This window comes from Ornithodoros turicata, chromosome 2 (assembly GCF_037126465.1).
Source record: "Ornithodoros turicata isolate Travis chromosome 2, ASM3712646v1, whole genome shotgun sequence".
Classification (NCBI taxonomy): Eukaryota; Metazoa; Arthropoda; class Arachnida; order Ixodida; family Argasidae; genus Ornithodoros; species Ornithodoros turicata.
In genome coordinates, this window is record NC_088202.1 from 125864803 (window position 1) to 125879370 (window position 14568).

Here is a 14568-nt window from a genome sequence, read left to right on the forward strand (position 1 = left end):
CGATGGCACGTGACAACGACCGTCGACAGCTCCGCTGCAACTATGCTGGCGCCCCCTTGGCTGTTGCAGAGTATCAAATGGCGAGGAGTTACCCAGCAGACACAGGCATCCGAAGAAGGAGCTCCTGGCGGCTGTCACCGGAACATCTGGTATGTTCGCTACCGTCTCGTTTCCTTCTGCATCTTTTTGTTGTTGTTCTTGTTGCGCGCTCTTGTTTCGCGTGAGCCGTTGTAGGAACCCTGCTATTTGCTGTCCAAATTTGGTTAGATGTTCGCAGATCTAACTGATGCTTATCTGTCTGCAGGTTTCACGAAAGATTTGCTATTGCATTTTCGTCAACTGCCGTTCTTTAAACAAACTATGCGACCGGTTGTTGTTAGACATTAAGTGTAATTTTCGTCCTATTTTCCTTTGCCTCAGCTATTATGTAAGCATGGAGTTTCTGCACCCAGGTAGCCCGCATACATTCCAGTTTCTCATTTCCTCGGCTACTATTATGTCACTTCCTGTCTGCTTCACATATTTAATAATGTTATATGCTCGGGATCAATTGCACAGCTATACTGCCGTCGGATAGAATAGCAGAGGCAATGCAGGAATTCCCGAGGAGACGCGACCTCCTATATAGGGTGAATGCATCGGTGCGCAGGCCAAGGTCAACCTGATTGTGATGCCGAATGCAGAATGTGCGAATATCATATCCGTATCTGTCACGTTTTCAACGCGTAAGAAATTCATTATAATGCATTCATTATGTGCTTTAATTCAATGGCTTCACAACTTGTGAATAGCAATCCACAGACCCGCTGTGGCGTCGTCATGATCTCCGTTGTCTCGCGACGTAAATCCCCAATCTTTTAAAAAAAAAAGAAAAACAACTACTGAATAGTAAGTTCATAAAGATATAATTCGTTGATCTATACGTCAGAACTACGATCACAAAATGGTCGATTGCTGATGAAACGCATATGCACATACCATGCACAAGCAGAGAGAAAAAAGAAAAGAAAAAGAAAACAAAAAGACCTGACAATGCGGTATTCCTGAGCAGAGTCCTGAATGGTACCTTCTCGTTAAAGCACACGATCTGCCGCAACGCATTTTTCAAGGTTTCCGACGGTCATCGGCCGTCGGAAACGGCGGCCGAGCCATCGCGATCTGTGAAGCCTGTAAAATTCGTTTGAAAATTGACGTCGAGCAACTAATTTCTTTCCTTTTGTCTTTCTTCTTTTTAGTCGAAATTTGAAACGTCAATTGGACAATGTGTTCACACCTTGTTCAGAGACGCGCGCATTCTTCACTTCCTCTTTTCTTTCTGTTATCGAATGTAATATACCAGGAGACGCACGTAGAAGACTCTGCGTTTGCGTGTACATTTGCTGTATGACCCCAACTCACACTGGTACACCGATGACTGTGTGCAGCGGCAAAATGGCAGCCACGGTGATGGTTCGCACACACAAGGGTTTGGGTGCTAAAGTGCTGTGAGTCACGAACAGACGTCTCTGTACCTAGAGTCGCACGAATGGAATCGCAACGAAAAAACGTGGCCTCGCTATTCTAGGCTATATCTTTACGATCAATGCATTGCTCCTGTTTCCTGCGTTCGTGAACAGTTCTTCCCAAACGACCACAGTATAGTGCTATGTGTCTCGGCCGAAATAATAAGCGCATGCACCTTTTAAAAGCACATCATGTCTTTTTTCTCCGAACAGAAACGTATCTGATCGTCCGGCTTTTAAAGACGGTTTATATGCTTACGTTGAAAATATGCTATGATACTTCTTCAGGTCTCTTCTTCAGTGCATCCGTGGAACCAGAATCTTCGCATTGTTTTATTTTTATTCTTATCCATTCCAATCCAGTGCGCCGAGGCCATTTCGGCAATGTTAGCATATTATGGCTAAAACACATAGTCTCGTCCATAAAACAGGAACAGCAGCACAATATTATCACAGCACTTCAACGTGTTGTGCACTTGATAATTATGCACGGCGGAAGGGGGATTATATTAATTAGCGAACTGCGTCGGTCATTCTAGCACCATGTCTGGCAACCGCCAGACGTCGTGCTCCACTGGCTACAAGCGGAAATAATACGGCATCGGAATCAATGGTTCCTTCTTCCCTCGTTTGAAGCAACGCGCCGCATATTCATGAGCCGCGATGGCTCAAATCAATGAATGGCAAGAGATGCCATGCGATCACATCATCTATAGTGAGGGCCCATGGCGTGGTTGAACATGGGGAGCAGCAGGCACGGAAATTCGAGTGGAATAGAAGAGGGAAGTAGCGGTAATATAGGCGGACAAGATGCAACTACTAAAAATAGTGAAAATGGTACTACTGCTGTCTAATATTCTGACAAATGCTCCTCCATGTTACAAACGTGCTCCTGTGGAGGAGTACGTGTCGCGCAGGCATTTTTCCACCACCCTCCACGCGTCTAACCGCAGATGTGCTGTAACTACGTTTTTAGTAGTTTAACTGTAACTACTAACTACTGCGTCAAATTATAGTTTAACTACTAGTGTAACTACATCACAGCCGCACTAGTTAGAGCTACTTTGCAACTACTAGGATATAGTTGTTTAACTACATTTGTAAGTACTCTGATATTTTGTGCGCGTCGTTATATCTATGACCGCTTAGGCGTAGAAATAGCGCGTGGGTGCATGGGGAGTGAGAAGACAGTGAAGTCCCATGCACACTCGGAAAATTATAGCACAGCACGCGCCCCTCCATACAATACTGATGTAGTGATATGTCATGCAATGATACAGTTATCGCCTGCAATCTGACGGTGGAGGGGCCGTAAGCTTTTTGAATGTGCTGTGTGTGTCGAGCATTATGTCATCATTCAGGCTCTTGCGCTAGGCAAAGCATGCGTGAGAAGTGAAAGCATGGAAGAAGTGAAAGCATGCGTCCTGTGCACCTGCGTTGAGCAATGCTGAATGAGTGCGTCAGACGTGCAGCGCTGATATTTTGTGCATGCGTGTGATGCGCAAGACGCAAAAAAATTATCAGAGTTGTCGCTAATAAGCGCAAGGAAAGAAGACCATGAAGCACACGGAGGGCTAAGTGAAAAAATGCGAAGTAGTTGTAGCCCGCTATAACCTAACTACTGTAGTTAACTACAAAAAACTAGTGTTTGTAACTACGATTTTTTGAAATAGTTTCTAACTACTTTTAACTACCATGCAGTAGTTTAACTAGTTGTTTAACTACAAGTAGTTAACTACTGCACATCCTTGCATCAAACACCCCCTATAATCTTACAACGACACTTCCGAGAAGCCAGCAGGTATGAGTGTCGTACACACCCTCAGCAATGGGGCTCGTGCACATGACGTCACGCGCAGCCTTTGAGCGTCATTGAGCCACGTGACATGGGCAAACATGGGGATGCGTCCACAGGCGTCATACTGCGGGCCGAATGCGGCAGCAGCGTGTGTTTTTACAATTTCCTCTCGTAATGGCACGCATACCGCAACAACTCACGGCATGCCAACTGTGACTCGAGTGCGGCAATATGTTTTCCAATGTCACGTGACCAAACTGACGTCACTGTACAAGCCTCATTCTAACATCCATGAAAGTCCTGCGCAAATCCCTGGCACAAATCCCTGGTATAAATCCTGGCACCGTCTGCGATTTCTAGGATTTGCTTCTGGGTTTTCTCCAGTCGCTCCTCGACAAAAATGTCTGCTTATTGCCCGACGAAGTTTGGCCAGTGTGTAGTATTCCCCCTGAAAATTCGCCCGAATGTGGACTGAGAGATTGCTCGGTGCTCCGGTAAATTTTGGAATTTCCAAAATTATTTCAAAAATTTTTGAATTAAGTGCGGTGCAGCAAAGAGTGCATACCAATTACGATATTTGGAATAATTGCATGCATAGCTACATAGTTTACAAACATGGAACATTGAAGTTGTTTCGATGGCATTATCTTGTGTCTATATATATATAGGTTGCAGGCAAACATCACGTAATGGACGTTGCTTGTCAAGAGAAGGAGTGTGTGGGAAGCCTTTACGTTCCTAGATCTCTAGCTCTGTAATTCGCTTGTATGCCTGTCGTGTACCACGTATCTGTGTACGTTCACCTGTAGCATTAAGACTTCAGCTGCTGCTGTAGTCAGGTTGTCCTTAACCGAAGCAGTATACAGAGCGGCAGCAGTGAGTTTAATTGTCTTCCGCTTACGCAATTCACTTTTATACGTGCGACGACAGAAGGAAGCAAGGAACCTGTGAGTAAGCCCCTGATATCACTTGAACAGAATACTCTATGAGGCCTCCTCTGAAATTACGCAAGGGATTGCGGTGGCCAGACTTTCATCCGCGCGGCCCTGATAGCTGCACCGGTGGTGTTTCGCCCTCTCCATATCCATTAGCTAAATTCACCACAGTACGCGGCTGTCTTTCTCGGAAATGGGAGGACTACGTGGAGGACCGCAACGATAAGAAAAAAAAAGCGAATTGTGCGGTTGCCAAAAGTGCAGCTATCTAATACGATTTGCTTCCACGCTGAACCCACAGAGTATGTTGACAGGTACACGTATGACAATATGTCATACTGACATTGAATCTGTCGTCGCAGTATCGCCACTCGTGCCATGCTGCTTGGAAAGCTCGTTACGTAGATAATCAGGTAAATTGAACGCTAACAAGAGTTCGTCTATATGCATCATCACTCGTATTCGAACATTCTCCAGAATTTTGTTTTACTTGTCATTACTACCAGGATTTTGTTTTATTTGTCAACAACTGTCAGACATTCGAATGCAACGCTAAAATTACTCGGTGCCACAATCTTGCCACATCGCTCGGTCTTTGAGCTGATGGTAGTGGAATATGGCGACGCCATCTTCTCAGCGCTATCTATATGTAGTTTCTATTGGTCAGTAGAGGGAGCATCGTAAATAAGAAATGAATAGCACTTCAGTGTAACAATGCAAACAGACTGTCACCGTCTTTTGCACCGTAACCATAACCTGTAAATTTTCACAATGCATCCAAATTACGATTACTAATTTTAATAATGCGGTTACAGCCCACACCTCCCCTCGCAAATTCTCGTATCCTACAACTTAAAAGATCGTTCAACTTCAAAAAAATCTTGTCGGTAGGTTTTCATGCATAGAGGACACACATAGTACTCGTTATTATGAAATGAGACGCTGGCTAGGCTTTATTGATGAAGAGCAATTGTAGGCATGAAAAAATTGCCTGTCGCGTGGGATAACTAAGAGTGTCGATCTTTATTTTTCATTTCGATTGAATGGTATAGATCCGCCTGCATCTTCGCAATTTTGTTTTGTTTTGTCCATTAATGGCAGAGCAGAAAGAAACACAAAGAAAACGGGTACTACATTCCTGAAGTAGACCACAGCCTGGCACATGTGAGAGTAACATGTTGCGCTGGTTATCGTGCGTATATACTGTCTTTTTTTTAATTTAACTGTTACAGTTTTTACATAAAACCCGAAACAAATTCCCTTCAAACCCTTCACAAATCGGACCGTAAGATCCTCTTGTGGGTGAGTCTACCAGGGGCACAGTTAAAAATAATAATAATAATAATAATAATAATAGTGCCGTGATGTTACACGTAACGTTTGTCTGCCTATCGTATGGCGATATGTTGCACGTGCCACAGGGTAGGACTGCGGATAATTTAGATCACCTGGGGTTCCTGTGACGTGCGCCGGGACTCTGCGACATACTGTGTTGGAAGCAACGTTTACCGCCCCCACGTTGCTCCCGTCCTCGGCCGGGTGTGAACCCCCGCGCTCTTGAGCTCAGCAAGCCAGCACGTTACCGACTGAGCTACAGAGGAGGACAGGGGGGCACAGTCAGCTCTTGCGGGACTTGCATGCTGATAAGGAAGAAAGTACGGGCGGCAGAAATCGTAACGTGTGTTCGGCTTATCGCGTTTTCGGAACCGGTATCATGGACTTGCTGCGAACGGTCACACACAGCCCAATCTGCCTTATCCCAGTTCGCCGAATGCAGTTAAGCGGATTATCTTTGAGGGGAAAGGTCAACCCCTTTCGGCAAGCTGGGAAAAGATGGCGAGTTGGGTATGGCGGCAAATTACCTGTAGATAGGAAACGTGCGAGAATCATTGAATCCCTTGATGAACAGTGGCTGGAGAACTAGAAATTATGTTGAAAGATTGAATCCTTGCCAACAGCTCGCATGTCTTGTCAACATTATTTCATTAACAATATGTGTGCTGTTTAGTAATTTGTTAATTTAGAGAAAGAAAATTATCTCTTCGAGACATTTCAGTCCGTTAAATTTTCTGTGCTTTTCATTTAAATATTTTTAAAGGTATTTTATTTCGGCTCCTGAACCTAGAAGCCGTAAGCTCTCCGTCACTATCGTGAGAGGTCCTACCGTAGTAACGTTGTGGCTGGCTATGAGGATGGTTTTGAAACCCTCTATAATCGATTATTAACCAATTACATCGAGTCAAGGCTATTGTCAAGGCAATGGAAAGCCCCATTACAGATGAACGTAGGAAGGACAGAACGTCCTACGAACAATCGAATTGGTTGATTTACGGCGTGTTAGTTACATAGCGTTCTGCCTGTCGGTGCGGCGGAAGAGAAGTTACACTGGGAGGTAGGACCGGCAGGGGGGGGGGGGTGGAGGAATGAAGCCCTGGGCCTCATTGCGGGCCTGCCCGAACCAATGCCCGACAGCTGCAAACACCAGGGGACGTGAGGAGTGGGTACGGGCAGGACTCCGTAGTCTTGCATCCCCGGGGTCTGTAATTTATCTCACCGGTCCTGCTGAGAGGACAGTGCGCCCTGGGCCACCTTCATAGGAAACCTTACCAACATCTAAGGGGAACCCAGAGAAAACATCCAGACAGCGCAGTGGGGCCACCTCCCAATTTCGATGTGGAAGGCGATGGTCTTAGCCACCAAGTCACGGTGGTAAGGTAAATTCGGCGAATTGGGAAGGGACATGTCGGCCATTCGGCCAGTCGAACCAGCACATTTGGAGGTCAAGGGATTACGGCTGTCTCCCGGCCTTCAAAGCATTCGGCGAGTTGGGATTCGGCAGATTGGGAGGACACTCTGTGAACTGCTAAAACTCACTAATAAACAGATTATAAGGCTTCGTCAATGTCAGAGCTGTTTCAGCTCTCTTCTGGGCAAATCCCACCTTTGTCATTTTCTAACGAGTTACACCAAACTGAGCATGAGCGGACTTATAGAACTTTAATTGTGAACTGTATGCAGGGCCTTCATTGCACCTCACTTCATAAATAACGCTAGTACACAGAAGCCGCGTCCACAGAGGTTGACTGAGGTGGGCAGAACAACTGGTCAACCTGCCACTGGGAGAATTTATTGGGACTCTACCACCGTTTAGCTAAGTGCGCGTTACACGGACCGTCATCCGCCAGAGACATTCGGTATAGGCGACTCACCATCCGCGAACACTAATGCAATCTGGGCAGGTTCATGTGCGTCGTTTATCATCCGGCTGTCACATCCAAATTAAAAGCTTTCCGTTTCGTCTGTAGCTTCGGGCTTGCAGATTCCAGAACGATACTAAGTCGTCGCAATCATCTGCAATACCCAACAATTACAGAGCGAACGCAAAGGTCTCATGTTGAGACACAACACGAAAAATGCTACACGTGCCTCTGGAACTTGTGTCGCCCAAGAAGGCTGGTCGTGAATAGCCAAGTGCGAGTACGTAATTTTTTCTTGCCCGAAAAGTTTGTAATTCATATTCCCGAGCCGTCTGCAGAGCGCTCAGGTAGACTAGAAAGGTACACGTGCTCTCCCGCAGTCGGGCATTCGCACGAGCGTAAATCAGGGACACGATTATCTTAAGAAGCAAGATTAAACTGGAACTGCGCGAGGCAGGCCAGCTCGCATCCATCATGTCGCGTCTGCAAATGGCACCTTATAAATTGATAAAATTGCTTCAAAAAACGATGAAGCAAATAGAACATGCTACAAACTTCAGTCGAGCTCCCTTCCCCTCCACTCTCTCTCTGCTTTTCTTCTTCCATTTCTTTTAATCTTAACTCAATTCTAATTAGCTAATCTAGTGTAGGGTTACTAAGGTAGCCAGTCTGACACTGCCGCGACTGGTGTCCCCATTTTTTTTCATCTTCCTATAATCGTCGTCATCATCAAGATGGTCATCATCACCATCATCTGATAATTCGTGGCTGTATGTCGCGAGACGACTGCGATCACTTGTGGATTTATTTTGCCCACCTGACCGTTCTTTTACACATATAGCGCACGACATACCTCGCGGAAGACGCCGTGTCCAAGCTACTTGTACACTGCCACCAAGATGGTGGTTGTCTCCTGCTGGAGTCGAAAGGTCCAGTCTTAGGGCCGTCTCTAAGGCCGCCAGTCTTAGGTTCAACAACAACAAAAAAAATCGTGACTATCAGTGATGGCCAGTAGTTAACTACATGGATTTAAACTACTAGTTAAACTACCTGATTGTAGTTAAAAAGTAGTTATCAACTACTTGCAGAAATGTAGTGGCAACTACTAGTTAGACCACTATTTCGAGTAGTTAACTACAGCAGTTAGGTTACTGCAAGCTCCAACTACTTCCGACTTTGCCGCAAGCTTAACGGCAGGATTGTGCTTCCGAGTTTTACTTCCAGCTATTTGTTTGATGATAACGGAGGTGCAGAGCAATTGTGCCGTGCATGTGTACTAAATCTTCACTTTTAATGCTTGTCTAGTGAAGCCTCATTTGCTATAAAATAATTCTGCAACTCAGTTTATCGCGTATAGGCACAGAAAGAATCCCGCCGCAATCTTTGTATTTGACGATCGTAGCGGCCTGCGTAATACCTTGGTTATCGTCCTGGTGTGCACATAACCATATAGGATGGCTTTGTCATCGACCATCGTGGGTAAGCAAAAATATTTTAGTGGTGGTATTTTAGTCCATAGTGGTGCAATCGGCACCCACCACAATATTTGTGCGTGGCGCATTGATCTGTGTCGAAGGGGCATGAGTGTAAATATCGTACATGGTGTGCCATATGTTGTACATATCTTTATAGCGGAAGCTTGTCACTCCAAAGAAAATATTTCCGCAGCAAGCTCTTTTGTCAGAGCATAATATACAAGAGACAGGAAGTGGATTCTATGACAGTATGTGAATTAAGCGCCGTAGGCACAAGAGTATATTTTAAGTGTCAATATCACTACTTGTGATTCATATTTAGGTGTCCAAGAACACTACAAGGGATTGGTGTTGATGGACAACGTTAAGTAGTTATAGATGTAGTTAAACTACATTGCAGTAGTTAAAGAAGTAGTTTTAACTACTCCCCTGAAAAATAGTTGAACTACTAGTTAAACTACTCCGTCGCAAAGTAGTCAGTAGTTATAGTTAAACTACTATAGAAGTAGTTAGTGGCCATCACTGGTGACTATGACCTGGTGATTCACCACTGCAGAGCAGTACACTACTCCATTACACGCGAAACATTAGATGGGAGATATGAAAATGAAGTTAAAGTTACGTGCAAGTACAACAATTAGGTTCAGTGCAAGGACAATTTCAATTTCAGGGCTGGAAATTTTTGAAGCTGCGTGCGCGTTTTTGAGCCAGTGTTTGATGCCTAAATTCAAGGGTGGAAGCTAGCTCAATAATTACGAAGGAAGGCCATTTTAAAGGTTTCGTTCAAAGCGGGCACTCAGTCCGAAAGGCAGCTTCAGCCAGCAGACACAACAAAGACAGAGGAGAAGGCAGAAAGAGCGAGACTGGGGAGGGAGGGGGGGAGAGGACACGGCATTTTCACTAGTTGAGAAAAAGAATTCCACGCAAGTTGCAGGGCCAAAGACAAGCCCCTGCTTACGCAACTTCTGGAAATGCGCTCCCCATCTTTTGTCTTGTCTCTTTGCTTTTCTTTCGCTGTATACCTTCACTTCACCGGGGCTCCAAGAACTAAAAGCCAACAAGAAAGCTGTTGAATGGTTTTTGCAACCACCAACTGCATGTCCTTAGAGCATTAGCTCTCGGACTCTGACATCTTTCTCCAAGACTACCTGATGGCTTCGACCTCCTGGGCGAAGGATGGGACGCCCCTTTGTTCGCTTGGAGGTCGTGAAGGGAAACTAATACAGATTCCCTATCTATCTCCGGCGCGTCCTACGCCAAGATTAATGTCGTCCGTCCAACGCTGACAGTTTCCTAATTAACGTCCTATATCTAGAAAGTGTACCTGTGGGGTAATGAAAGTGCAGTATATATAATCGTCCAAGGGCGTCATTGTCCTGTGATTATGATAAAAATGTGGGGTGCAATGCATTCAAAGCGGGATGATAAGAATAAGGTTACCCTTTGCATCGTCTCCCGATTTCTCTTCTTTTTTTTTTTTCCTCTCTCTCTCTCTCTCTCTCTCTCTCTCTCTGTGCGTGTACGAGCTTCGAAGTGAGTCGAATTTATCTATTTTATTCGGAAGAAGTTGGGGGGAAGTTTACGTTTTTGAACGGAAAAAGTTTCCGACATTGTTTCTTGTTAAAGAGGTAGTGTTATTTGTAGTGCTTTGTAGTGCTCATGCGGCAGTTTCTTTATTTTTATTAATTTATGTGTGCTGTTGGGTCGTACACGAGTGGAAAGTTACACAAAACAAGTGTACGATAGAAATAATTAGATGCAGGATATCTTAGTGGCACAATACGGACCACTAGAAAACTGATACATATACTGAAATTGTAGGGTGACTCACCTAACGTCTAAATCTACTCACAGTTATAAGAAACCTAAACATAAAATTATTTTAGAAAGACGCAATATTATCCAGAAATGTTTGCAGGGATATGCAACGCTGTTTAAGTAATGACCTGAACATTTATGATGGTGATACATATTAGTCTGTAGTACATTAGTTGATGAGCATGAAAAATCGTAAATTATTTCGACCAGGGCATTGTAAAGTGGCAACGCGGTGCTGCCTATGTAAAATAAACTGCGGTATAGATTTCACTTGCACGCCCCGAGTGGGGCACCTTCCTATATACTAGGGTTGTGCCGACCCAATCCGCGAATCCTAGGCAGGGATTCGAGATTCGCGAATCCGAATCCCATTGCCCAAAACAGCGAATGGAATCTTTCGAATCCACCAACCACGTTTGTCCGTTTCTTTTTTTCAAACTGGCGCCTTTGAAGTCCGCCGAAAGCCGACGGGTGTTTTCTTTTTTTGTTTGTTTACATTGCTCTGGACTGAAAGACTCCAGGCAGAAACTGTTACATTACAAATTTAAAAGTAACTTGTTTTTGCTCTTGATTGCTGATGCGTTTTATGGAAACAGTTCGGACTCGAAAATGTATGCATTTCTTGTAGTCGACGAACAACATGTTAAATAAATTACGTTTAAGCATAAGTATATGGGTATATTTTCTCCATAATTTAATTTGTTTTTCAGTACACTAAAGGTATCATATTTAGTTTCAAAATTTTTTCACTAGAATGGGTTTTCTTTTTTTGCTTTCTAAACTTTCTAACAAAAGGATTCGAAAGATTCTAGATTGGTACGATTCGTGAATTCGTAGAACCTTCCTTGGACACAGATTCGAAAAATCTTGGATTCGTCCCATGCATCTCTATATACCGTTCGTCTGACCTGTGGCTGTTTATTGGGCCCGACATACGCACACTAAGGACACATAATAAATAAACCAAATTTTGCACGGAAACGAGGTATACGGAGATAAAAAGATACCAAGGGCTACACGGGAGCAAGCCGCTAGCGTGGTATGTGCTTCTATGCGCTGATTAAGAGCCTTATAATATTGATCCCACCCTGCAATTCTGGAGTGCATAACTTATCTCCTGTATCGGTGCCGAGGAGTTGATACTAGACGCCGAGACCATAGAATTTTCTATATTCCTCGCCATGTATAGCTTATTACGCGAGGTTGACCGGTCAAGCCTCTGCGGTTTCGTAATGAAGGCAAAGAATGTGCACGTCTGCGAACTTTCTTTTGAGTGTGCGGCCTATGCCACCAGAAAACAAGGTATAAAGAAGGGGGCCTCGACTAGGAAGCTGTCATATAATTATGTTCAAAAGTGGATTTAATTGGCCCCCGATGCGAGTACTGATTTGGGAACGTCCCCAAACGAAATTACTGGAAGATGTTGCACGACGATCAGATGTACGCGAGTCGCCTCAGGGTGGTACGGTCTGCGTATATACCGAAGCGCCGCGAGAGAATTGTGATTCCCTATAGCATGCCAGCCATCAAGATACAAGTCTCGCTCGAAATTTGCGGTAAATTTGTGGTCCTGAGAAGTATCACCAGTACAGCGCAATTTTCATTTCGTACGTGGATTATTTGCTATAATATAGTAGCCTATACATATGAGAACCACAGTCCCCTCATATGTAATGTGTATGAGGTGCTCCCGTTCCTTTACGGCATCAGGTGTACTAACCCTACTTTGTATAACCTTAATTCCAACATGTCTTCAGCAACTACAGCGACAGGCAAAGCAGTGGACGTCGGGACAAATGAGGGGTGTCTAGCCCATGTTTCAAATCGCTGCTAGCGGCACAAAATTTTGCAAAGTTAGTCAGGTACAAAATTTCCGAGTTCAATATATGCTTCCGTTTAATCAGAACATCCGTCATGCGAATGTTCAGCCTCATATCTCATGAGGTAAGTTGCGCGAAAACTATTTCCAGGCTTATAATGGCGCTAACACCAACGTGACTGAGAGATTTTTAAAATCATTTTGCGTGCGCATCTGACGCGCGCAAGCCATACCTCAGCAGACGCGTGTCCATTTCACTCTATATTTTAGTAGGCGTTTGGCGTCATCAACGGCCTCCAATTTACCTTACGTTCTGCGCATCTTTCATACGGTTAGCACAAGGTCGACATAGCAGATATTTCACTCATTATCGGTACCGTCACAGTCTGCATACTTTGCAATTGTAATTGACACGGTTCTAACTATATGAGGCGACTCATTACTATACCTCACCACACTACCGCCACCAATTCGGTAGAGTGCCGCCCCTGGTGATGAAACTTCCCAATCGTCATCATTGAAATAAAGTTGCTGCTGTTGTTAGACGAAATGCATTGCATTCTTAAGCTCGGAGCAAACAACTGTCATTCGCAAACCCTGTGAAAGATTTCCGCATATACGCCTTGTGATAAAGATCCTTGAACAGCTCAGGAAGCAACGCATTGATACTGTCATCGCAACGTACGCAGCGAAATTCGATACGCACCTTACACCGCCTTCATTTTCTTTTGTTCTTTCCCTGCCGGATGGCACGCTGCCCCTCCCGCGGCAAACGCAATTGGACGACCTGAGTCACGTGACTATAGCGCGTCCTTCGCCCAAAAGCCCACCACCACGGCACACTACCTATGGACAGAGTGTACAGGCGTCCGGTTTCCAAGCTGCTTCCAGACACGTTTTATTTCACCATCAAGTGAGTGCCATCATTTCGTCTCCATATTTTCTTCACGACGCGCGCTGAAAGAACATCAGCGGTCTTCTCGAGCACGACTTGAGTTCGCGCACTGTAGTCGGCACTTTGAGTCGGAGAGGTGCCGCCATTTTTCAAACTGGCAACTCGAAGCAGTTGCGTGATGTGGAGTGGGGGATGACGGGAAGGCATGCCAGCTGTTTCGTGCGTAAAAAAGAAAAGAGAAAAGAAAAAGAGAAGCTTAGAGGAGGATGTGGAACGAATAGTTGGTCTTTGATAGTTGTCATGCATTCGGCTTTTAGTTAATCAGTTTCTGTGCCGTACAGCAAATATCGCTTAAGACAGATACAGAAAGAGCTTGTGAACGCCAATCACGTTTCACTTTTCGCAGTTTTTCTACGCACTCAAGATAAGACTAATCTTCGGGAGATTGACAACATTCGTCTGGACACTGAAGGCTGTCTGAATATTCTGCTACGTTCTTTAATTCACATATACGCTTCGGAATCGATTTTTATTTATTCACCTGGCGTTGCGCGCCGAAAATGATTAGACGGAAAAACGTGACTCCGTTCACTTTCCTAATGCCGCGTCGTGTTTCTTTCTGCGGCCAGTCGTAAAAACGTGGAGTGTCCTTTACGTGCAGCCTCGTATCCTGGCAACGATGTCCAGACAGTAATAAACACTGTCGCGGTTCCCATCAGCCAAACTCATCCAGTTGATTTGCTCCATTTTCTGCACGTTCTGTACGGGTGCGTTGTCTGGTATATAGTCGGTCCCAGTGACTTGTAGGACGTATGGTAACACCTGGTGATATTGAACGGTGATGGTAGGATTTTTCGGGGAGGCAGTCGATAGCGTCAGAAACTTATCCAACAAAAAATGTTGGTTACTTCGGTTTTACTATTACATGGGCTACGATTTTAACGAATTTGTCTGGCGAATTCCTCTGGCCCAGCTCATACACTCGTCGATTCGGTGCTCACGGGTGTTTCATTTCATAGGTTGTTCCATTCGCTCTTCGATCGTTTCCGCACAATCTACACTCAATTCGTACCTGAACACTACACTGCGCTGCACGGAAACGACCAGCGGTATTTGCCATTAGGTATTT

At 44.8% G+C, this 14568-nt stretch overlaps 1 protein-coding gene across 4 annotated transcripts in view; it reads right to left on the reverse strand.

Moving 5' to 3' along the window:
- The window catches only part of LOC135386066 (homeotic protein antennapedia-like), a 142498-nt gene that overhangs the window by 75796 nt on the left and 52134 nt on the right, over window positions 1-14568 (reverse strand). Inside the window, exon 1 of one of the 4 annotated variants that reach the window (XM_064615788.1) lies at window positions 13251-13372. The exons of the other annotated variants lie outside the window; for them this stretch is intronic. The gene's annotated coding sequence lies outside the window, so the exon portion shown is untranslated. Of the gene's footprint in view, window positions 1-13250; window positions 13373-14568 lie in introns of those variants that run through there. 4 annotated transcript variants of the gene reach the window in all.